The sequence below is a fragment of the Tupaia chinensis genome, unplaced genomic scaffold (assembly GCF_000334495.1).
Source record: "Tupaia chinensis unplaced genomic scaffold, TupChi_1.0 Scaffold000542_1, whole genome shotgun sequence".
NCBI lineage: Eukaryota > Metazoa > Chordata > Mammalia > Scandentia > Tupaiidae > Tupaia > Tupaia belangeri.
The window spans coordinates 3,114,850-3,124,757 of NW_006160055.1; positions in this window are offsets into that span (position 1 = coordinate 3,114,850).

Sequence of the window (9,908 nt, forward strand, 5' to 3'; positions counted from 1 at the left end):
AGTAAATCTGTTCTCATCACTAACTTCTAAATGAGCCACTCATTCCTGACTCTACATTTGTTGAATTCATGTCTTTTCATAAGAAATCTCTCCCCATTCTCAGGTCTATCCAAATTCTATTTTTATCCGATAGTCCAGCTTAAGATTCAGTTTACATTCAATCTTCTTTGGAAGTCCTTTGCAAATATTCTATCCTGTTGTGGTCTTCTAAACTTCCTGGGGGAACAGAATAGACATTAAGTTATGGGTCACATAACATTATGTTTCTCCAACTGTGATTGGTGGAGGATGATGAACATATAAATGGGCTCACGATCAAGAAGTACAGGAAGTACTACGTCTCATAACTTAGAGTTTTGCAATTCAGATCAGTCCAATCACAGTTCTGAGAGAGCCTACAAAAGAGATTATTTAACTTTGTTTATCATCACAGTTTCCCAATCTGTTTGTATATGGAACTGTTTTATCATATAAAAAGAACTAAATTGGGTTTGGCAGGTGGTGTGGTGATTAAGGCACTAGACTCCCACAAGAGCTGACTGTGGTTTGAGTCCTGAACCTGGTGGCTTACTTTCTCACTTTCCCTTTCTCTCTCTCTCTGGTCAAAATGAAAAAAAAAAATTAATAAATTTAAATAATTAATTAATTTAAAAAAACCTTTAAATCAAAGAGTGTGTGTTCCTAGGAGCACACTGTGGGAAACTGACTTAGAGTTTTGTGAATTTGGGGATGGGATGATAGTTCTCTAGAAATTGATGATGATGACTGCCTCTGACATTTTTATGTTTCCAACATCAGTTAGCCCTTTGCTGTCCATCAGACAAATATTTGTTAAGTGAAACAAAGAGTGTGGAAAAATCAAAGAATTTTAATGTGGTGTCCTTATCATTAGGGCCTCTCGTCAAAGTAAACATGGATACGTAAACGGTGCCGTAAATGAGGTTTGGGAGCCTGTGGGTTTCAACAAGTATGACATCCTTTTGTTCCTCTACCTTAGAACTGATTTTATTAAGTTATACCTATACATTTTTATTTGTTAACATTTTATTTTATTTCAAATTTGCTAGCAGGCACATGTGCTCACCAGAGAGAGAGAGAGAGAGACAGAGACAGAGAGAGACCAAAAGTGAGAAAACATTCTCCCCTGCATGGGGCATAGTCATGCCATAATCCGTTCTCCCCCCATTTCTTTCCCTTTTGGGATTTTGGGCACACGTGCCTGATGGTTTTTTTTTTTTCTTTTTTTTTGAAGAGGTTTTTGCTATAGGGCGCGTGCGCTCGCCAGAAAGACAGAGAGAGACAGAGAGACAGAAAGCGAAAAATCACCCCCCAGGGGGGATAGCCATGCCGCAATCCCTTCTCCTCCATTCTCCTCTTGGGATCTTGGGCACGCACGCACACGCGTCCAGTGTGAGTTTAAGCTACTGGGCCTGGGACTCGAACCGCAGTCGACTACATGGGAGTCCAGGGACATAGCCATTATGCTAAATGCTGGTCCCCCGATGTGTTTGTCAAACTGCTGGTTCTGGATCTCAAACCTCACAGTTGCTTATGTGGGATCTAGACACTTTTACCACCAGGCTATAGGCAGCCTTATTTTCCTTTTAAAATAGAATTGGAATAAGCTTTTAAAATGACTTCAACAGTCTGTGAAGGAAGAAGCACAGGTATACAGCAAGCTTGCATGTATCTTTCAGATATGCACAACTAGTGTCTATATAGACATACTTCTTTTTCCATATACATTTTTAAGCTGAATTTCTTTTCGAAAGAACTTGATTTTTTTTTAATTTAAAAATCTTATTTTTTAGGAAAAGTCTAGAAATAATGAGACCAAATAATCTAATGGCATAGAGTTACAACCGTATTTTCCCCTGGGTATGTTAAATAAAATTTGATTTATTAAAATGACTTTTTAACCATACTCTTAGTTCACTGCAGACATTTGGGCATTAAGTTTTGCTTGATTCTTATACTTGAAATAGGGCCCTAATGCCATATGTGTATGCTTACATTAATATATGTTGCTTTGTATAGAGGGCTCTTTTATTTAAAACTGAGGAGGTATAGAAGAAAAGATGATTTTTTGAAGAAAAAACATTTGAGAGACATGAGTTACCAGACAAATACCAGAATTTCTAAAGGAAGTCAGATCTGTTGAAAGGAGTCTTTGTGTTCCTAAGAAGGGTTCATTGGGGCAATGAGAATCTGGTTTTGTGTTTCTTGGTTTTGCCTTTGAAAGAGGAAACAAAGCTCCTGGTGAAGCAAAGGCCAGACATTGGTAGGGTTGAGGTTCACAACTTGTTCAGCCTGTGGACCCTGGGATGACCTCATGTTAGTCATGTCTCTCTGGGCCAACAGCTCATCTCATACCCCATGGGAGGGTGGTGCCTCTTTGAGGTTCATGTGTGGATGAGTTACTGACCACGATGAAGCACCCTCTTGAATCAGCCTTCTGGATCGTGAAGCAAAATAAGAAAAGTGTCCTTCATTCACATGTTTTTCCATCAGTCTTGCTTGCCTGGGTGTGGTGCTTTCACTTCCTCAGCCGAGGAGCAGTGAATCTATCATTCTTGTTCAGTATTCAGAAACAGAAGGCATTGAGGGAGCAAGCCCTGAAGCACAGAAACGCATAAGGACCATCTCCATAAATGTGTTTTAAAGTGTAATCAGCAGTGCACCAATCTCTTAAGGAAGAGATTGGTTGTTTTCATAATCATTGTGCTTGATGGAGTTCGCCACTTGGTTGAACTGTAACTCCATTGTTTCATGTATTAGGCTAAACTATAAAAAAAATTACTGATGTTCAAACACTTTAGACTTACAGAAACAGCAATTTCATATGGTTCAATCTAGTGTAAGTGTAGAGCAACATCTCCAGTCTTTTTTTCCCATTAATGTATCTTTATTATCCTGCTGGTGCAGATTGCCCAAATCTCTCAACTATAAATCAGAAGGGAGGAGAACTCAGTCTTAGAGTTGTTGACTGGGTCATCATTGTTGGCATGGGCTCAGGAACGAAGATGGTCAGTGCTGGGCACAATTTATCCATACAAGGAAGAAGACATTGGGCAAACTATTTCAATGAAGTAATGGATTTAGATGGCGTCAGGAACCTTTAAAGAGCACAGCAACTGCTTCTACATCAACTATGACATTTAACATTGAGGATAAGTTTACAGATTCAAAACTATACTCAGGTCAGGGCATGGCATTATGTTAAGGTATTTTGACATACGGCTTAAGTTTGTTGTTAAGGCCAGATGCACTTGACTTGTTAAACATTAGGAGAATGAAAATATAAGGAAAACACAGATTCTTATGAAAAAGATACAAGTAGAAATGTTTTTATTGAGTGGGGAGATGAGATGAGATGAAGGTTAGGATATAGGACTAGGAAAGGAAGTAAAAAGATTAAAGTCAGAGAGAAGTAAGGGTAATTGCTAAGGAATTTAGCACCATAAAAGGTCGGTGTGTTCTTGGACAACGCTAGTGGCTAAGGCAGGAGGTAAGAAGCATTAAAGGAGCTTGTATCTTTTCTGGAGCACTCTTTCAAGTTCACTGATGACTGTAATCGAACACCTGGTATTACCAGAAGAGTGACAAATTACCCTCTCCTCTTAATCCAATACATAGCTGATATATAATTTTATACAAGAATCAACCTAAAAAAAATCTACTTATGTATATATTTGAATTTACTTTAATCAGGACTTAGTTTTCTTAAACCTCAATTTTCAGTATCGATGATAAACAGGCCATTTCATTAAATGGCTAGAAAGGTTTCTAAGAAAATAGATGCAACCCCATTTTTGTTCTGTGCTTGTCTGCATCTTATATTATTGTATAAACCTAGCATTATCCAGTTTGAATGTTCAGTTTCTGCTGAATGTTCTTCATGACGGAACGGTGTTATTAGAAGGAATTTGACATATCCTGGTTGTGGAATGGAGAAGAAAGGACTATGAGCAAATAGTGAACTTACAATGGTTAGCTGTTTTCTATGTGAAAGTCAAGATAAGATATGTTAGGCAAGCTTGCAGATACTGAGTGCTGGGGAGTATTGACTCCTGCAGGGTCACTGTGAGTTTTCCCTTTATTGGCCTCTGTCTCCCATGTAAGCAATAATTGTATAGAATCCCATCTCCCTGTTCCCACCTCTACCCCAAGTTGCCTTAATTCTTAGTCTTTGTCCTGCATGCTCACTGGTGAATGCTGGCCAGGCTTTCTTAGAATGAAACTTTCAGGGCCTTTATCTACCTTGTCTCCCAAGACATTTTGGGTATGTCTCATTTGTGTAAACATTTCCCTGAGCCTGATACACAAGTTCTATAGACATGCTTTATAGTGAAGCATTGAGATTAATGTAGTGTCCTGGCCTTTTTAAATTCTAGACACAAGACCTCATTCCAGAAGAGGGAAATATCTAAATGTGGAAAGACTATTTCAGTCAAGAGACTGAATCAGACTCCTTAAAGCTCTCTATACCCATGAGTTTCCAGTTTTTGCTTATTGTTATAAAATTAATCTTTCTGTGTGCAATATGGAAAACAGATCAGTGTTAAAGGGGAGTACTGTGGCTTAGAGTCACAACCTCTCTGCTATTTTTTGTTTTTCCTGCTTTTCTGGGGAAATAATGAAATATTTCACAGAGCCCCTGGGCTCATCCAGAGTACTGGATGAGAAACAATAGCTAGGCAAGATTCTAAAAATAGTAACTTGAATGATTCTTTAAGATTTAAGACTTAACATAATATCGAGTTACAAAGAGATAAGGTAATAAGATAAGGTATGGACCAGGAAGTGACATGGAGGTTAAGTCACTGGATCCCATGTGGCTGACTGTGAGGTTTGAATCCCAGACCTGACAGCTTGAAAAACACACTTGGGTGCATGTGCATTTGTGTGTGACCAAAAGCCCAACAGAAGAATGCAGGAGAAGGGACTGCAACTTGGTCATCTTCCCAGGGGAATGAGTTCTCACCTTCTTTTCTATTTCTCTTTCTCTCTCTCTGGTATGTGCTCACATCCTTTAGAAAAACTAAAAAAAAAAAAAAGAAAAGAAAAACAAGAGAAAAGCATGCAAATTTAATGCAATCCTTAGCGGACAAGGAAACTTTCTGACTTTTTAAACATAGCAAATATATTGTACAAATGACTTGTAAATGTAAGTTTTTTGAGAGTGATAAGTAATTAAGAAGAAACAGTTAAAGAGGGACCTTGCTTGAGAGGGTCTTGGTTTTTTTTTGTTTGTTTGTTTTGTTTTGTTTTTGAGAGGTTTTTGTTATAGGGTGCATGTGCTAACCAGAGAGATAGAGAGAGACAGAAAGTGAGAAATCAACCCCCTAGTGGGGGTGGCCACACCACAATTGCTTCTCTATTCTCCTCTTGGGATCTTGGGCATGCACGCACATGTGCCTGACATGAGTTTAAGCCACCGGGTCCAGGACTCAAACTGCGGTCGACCACATGGGAGTTCAGCAACATAGCCATTACGCTATGGTAGGAAGATACATATGGAAATAAGGAATCTCAGCCATTCTGCAAGACCTCTTGTACACAGGAGAAATCATAAACAATAAGGCTTCAAAAAGATAGGAATCCATGAAATAACCTGGTCTTATTGGTGACCAGGAAGCTCAGAAGATGGCTCCTATGGCCCTGTCAGCATCAATGGCCCATGAGCGATTACTTAGGGCTTGTCATCTCTGTAACTCAGCTTCCTTGTGCTCACCATTTGGTTGCTCAGCTGAATACCCATTTCTGTGAGCTCCCATTCATGTCTCACATTAGCTGGTCTTGGTGAGGGCTCATCCTGGGTTATTTGAATCAAGTGGGCAGACTTGCAACCTAGAAGTTTTATTCATCAGCAATTTTTTCTTTCTTTTTTTTTTAAAAGAGTTTTTTTTTTCTATAGGGTGCTTGTGCTGTCAGAGAGAGAGAGAGAGAGAGAGAGAGAGAAAGAGAAAGAGACAGAAAGCAAGAAATCACCCCCCGAGGGAGAATGGCCATGCTGCAATCCCTTCTTCATTCTCCTGCACACATGCACACACGTGTGCTCAGCATGTTTCAAGCCTCCGGGTCTGGGACTCATACTGTGATAAGCCATGTGGGAGTCCTGAAATGAAAGCATTATCCATCTGGTGGTCCCAACATCAGAAATTCTTAAGGCTACTTTCTTCCTCAGGGGACTGTGGCAGGGATCCCTGTGATAGACCCTGAGGCCAGAGCACTGGCTTCCCAGGTCAGGTATTACCCATTTTATAAGTGTGCTAGTTCCTAAGTATCTACCTATTACACATTTAGACTAGGATTTGTCTATGAGCTAGTTAACTTTGTTTTATCTTTTTTTTTTTTGGAGAGATTTTCGCTATAGGGCGCGTGCGCTCGCCAGACAGACAGAGAGAGGCATAGAGAAAGAAAGCGAGAAATCACCCCCCAGGGGGGATGGCCACGCTGCAATCCCTTCTCCTCCATTCTCCTCTCGGGATCTTGGGCACACACGCACACGCGCCTGGCGTGGGTTTTAAGACACCGGGTCCGGGACGCAAACTGCGGTCGACTACATGGGAGTCCGGCGACAGCCATTATGCTAACTGCTGGTTCCCAACTTTGTTTTATCTTTCGTATTTATTTTTTAGGGTCTTTTTCTCCTTGAAGTACATATGCAAACACACACGCACACACACATCAATGTCTTTTTTTTATATAATTGTGATGATTTATTGCAAAGAGAAGATTGATTTTACTTTCATGCTAAGGCAGTAAACCTGCCTGTTTTGCATTCTTGAAAGGCCTAATAGAAGTAGCAGAAAATAAGTAACAGTTTCTTCCTCAAATGGTAGATCATTATTAAATTAATATGAAATATTTCTGAAGCTGTCAGAGGAAATAAGCATATTACTACTAGGGGAATTGTAAGTTCATAAAAATGGTCAAAAGCTTTCAATGTGATCTTGTCCCAGTCTGGGGAAAAGTCCATAAAAAGCACCAACTGCCACTTAGAAGCTTAGAAGCTAGGTTAGGAGGCTGAGGTTGCTCCAGATCTCTTGAATACAAATTTGTGAGATGAATCCGAGCTTTCATTAGGAAGTGACAAAGAGTGAGAAGAGCGTTTTACTGAGGAGACTCTCTTACTTGATGGGACATTGTGGCTACGGAGAGAGTACTCTTAATAATGATAGTGACCACGAGAGCAAGAGGAGACAGCAGATAAAATTTCATGCATTTGACCCTTTGTCGTTAGTCATACTGAACCATTATCCCTTGTCATTTTAATTTCTTATCAATGGTTTTTTCCCCTAACACTCTGACAGTGTACTCCTATTAAATTACTTTCTTCATCTTTTTAAAAATTTTTTTGAAAGAATTATTTTATTTAACTTTATTTATTTATTTAAATTTGACCAGAGAGGGACAGAGTGAAAGAGAGAGAGAGAGAGAAAGTAAGAAAGCAAGCCGCCAGGTCTAGGACTTGAACCGCAATTGGCCATGTGGGAGTCCAGTGCCCTTAACCATCATGCCACCTACTCGTCCCTTTATTCTTCTTTTTAAAGTGTATCTGTTTATTTACTGAGAGAGAGAGAGACAAAGAAAGAGAAGAGGAGAGAAAGAGAAAAGGAAAGAATGAGAAAGGGAGAGAGAGACCCCTCCCCCCAAAGGGTCTTCATGCCACAATCTACCTCCAGCCTTGGCTGGCCCGGATAATAGACACATGTGTGTGCTGCCCAGGGTACTCAGGGAGGTCCTAGTATGTGAACCCAGGACCTTTACCGTGTGGATCCACTTACATTATCATTGTGTTACCAACTGGTCCTTATCTCGTGCTTTTAACTGGTCTGTTATTGTGCTTTACCTCTAACTATCTTTCCTAATATGTGTCCTAATTACTTTGAAATAATTCTAAGGCTGGGTGGGACCAGCATATGGCGTATTGATTACATTGCTGGATTTCCACATAATCAACTGCAGTTTGAGTCCCGGACCCAGTGACTTAAAACTCACAATGAATGCATGTGTGTGCATGCCCAAAAATCTCAAGAAGGGAAAGATAGAGAAGGGATTGCATTGTGGCCATTCCCTTTGGGGTGGGGGGGTGATTTCTAGCTTTCTGTCTGTCTCTCTGGCAAGCACATGCACCCTATAGCAGAAAGTCTCTCAAAAAAAAAAAAGGGGGGGGGGGGGGAAAACAAAAAAAAAAAAAGGGGGGGGGGGAGAGAATAATTCTAAGACTAAGGCATTTTAGTCATCAAAGTATTTTATTTTTTTTTGTCTCTTCAACTCTTTCTTCCCCCTCACATCCACTAAAATTATTTCCCCATTGTTTACTTTGAGGAAGTATTTTACTCGAAGTGACCTCTGTTTATGACACTATGGATTTAGCATCACACAAATTAATTAGTATGTTAGTGTAAAGAAGTAATTACTTGTATTTTCAATGAGTTCTGCTCCTAATTCTCATTCCAATTCTTTGCTTTAAATTTTTCCAAAGAATTTTCAATTGTTACCTCTTTCTATCATCATATAAAGTATCTTGTTTTATTTTAACACATTTTGGAAAGTAGTGAGGTGTGGTGGGAAATTTGAGATATGTGCTATGTGCTTTTCATTCTTTCATTGAGTTTTCTCAGCAACTATATGAGGTATTCTTATTTCTGCTGTACAAAACTGAGCCTAAGAAGGTTTAAGAACTTTTCCAATCACACACAGTTGACAAGTGTTTTAGTCAGTGAGGGCTGCTATATCAAAATACCACAGGCTAGGTGTCTTGAAAAGCAGAAATTTATTTTCTCACAGTTCCAGAGGTTGGAAGTCTGAGAACAAAGTGTCGGCATAATCAAGTTCTGGTAAGGACTCTCTTATTAGCTTGTAGATGGCTGCCTTCTTGCTCTGTCCTAACATGGGAGAGAGAGAGAGAGAGAGAGAGAGAGAGAGAGAGAGAGCACTCTGAGCTCTTTTCTCTGTCTTATAAGAACATTAGTCCTATCATAGAATCCTACCCAGGGACATCATCTATACCTAATTAGTCCTCAAATATCATACCTCCAAATACCATCACACTGAGAGGGTTGGGCTATCTTTAGTATATAAATTTGAGGGGCCATAAACATTCAGCCCACGACATTGCATCCTTCTCTCATGTAAAATACACTCATTCTATCCCAACAATCCCCAAAGTCTTAATTTGTTCCAGCATCAACTCTAAAATCTGAAATCCAAAGTATCATTTAAATAAAATATGAGTAAGCCTCCAATTTTTCTGAGACAAAATCGTTCTAGCTGTCAACTCATGAAACCAGCTAACTTATATGTTCAAAAATAGGATGGTAAGATAGGCATAGGATAGAGATACAAATTCCAAAGGGATATAGTAGAGGGAGGAAGGTGATGATTAATCTCTACCAAGTCCAAATACCAATAGATCTTACGGCTCAGGAATTATCCTTTTGGAATCGGGAGCTGGCTTAATGGCTATGTCACTGGACTGCCATGTAGTTGACCGCAGTTTGAGTCCTAGACCGGGTGACTTAAACTCATGCTGGGCACATGTGCATACATGCCCAGGATCCTGAGAGGAGAATGGAGGAGAAGGGATTGTGGCATGGCCATCCTCCCTGGGGGGTGATTTCTTGTTTTCTGTCTCTGTCTCTCTCTGTCCTTCCAGTGAGCACACACACCCTATAGAAAAAAACCTCTCCAAAAAAAATATACATATCCTTTTGGTCTGATGTTTTGACTTCAGGACCCACTGGGACAGAGAACCTGCCCCCCCACAGCCTTGTTGAGTACAGGTTATTTCAACAACTCTTTGTTGGGTAGGGTTATTTTTCCAAGACTGTATCAGGTGAAATTTGTGCCCCTAAGATTCAAGCTGCCCTGCTCCCAAGGCTCCAGATGGCCACCATCTT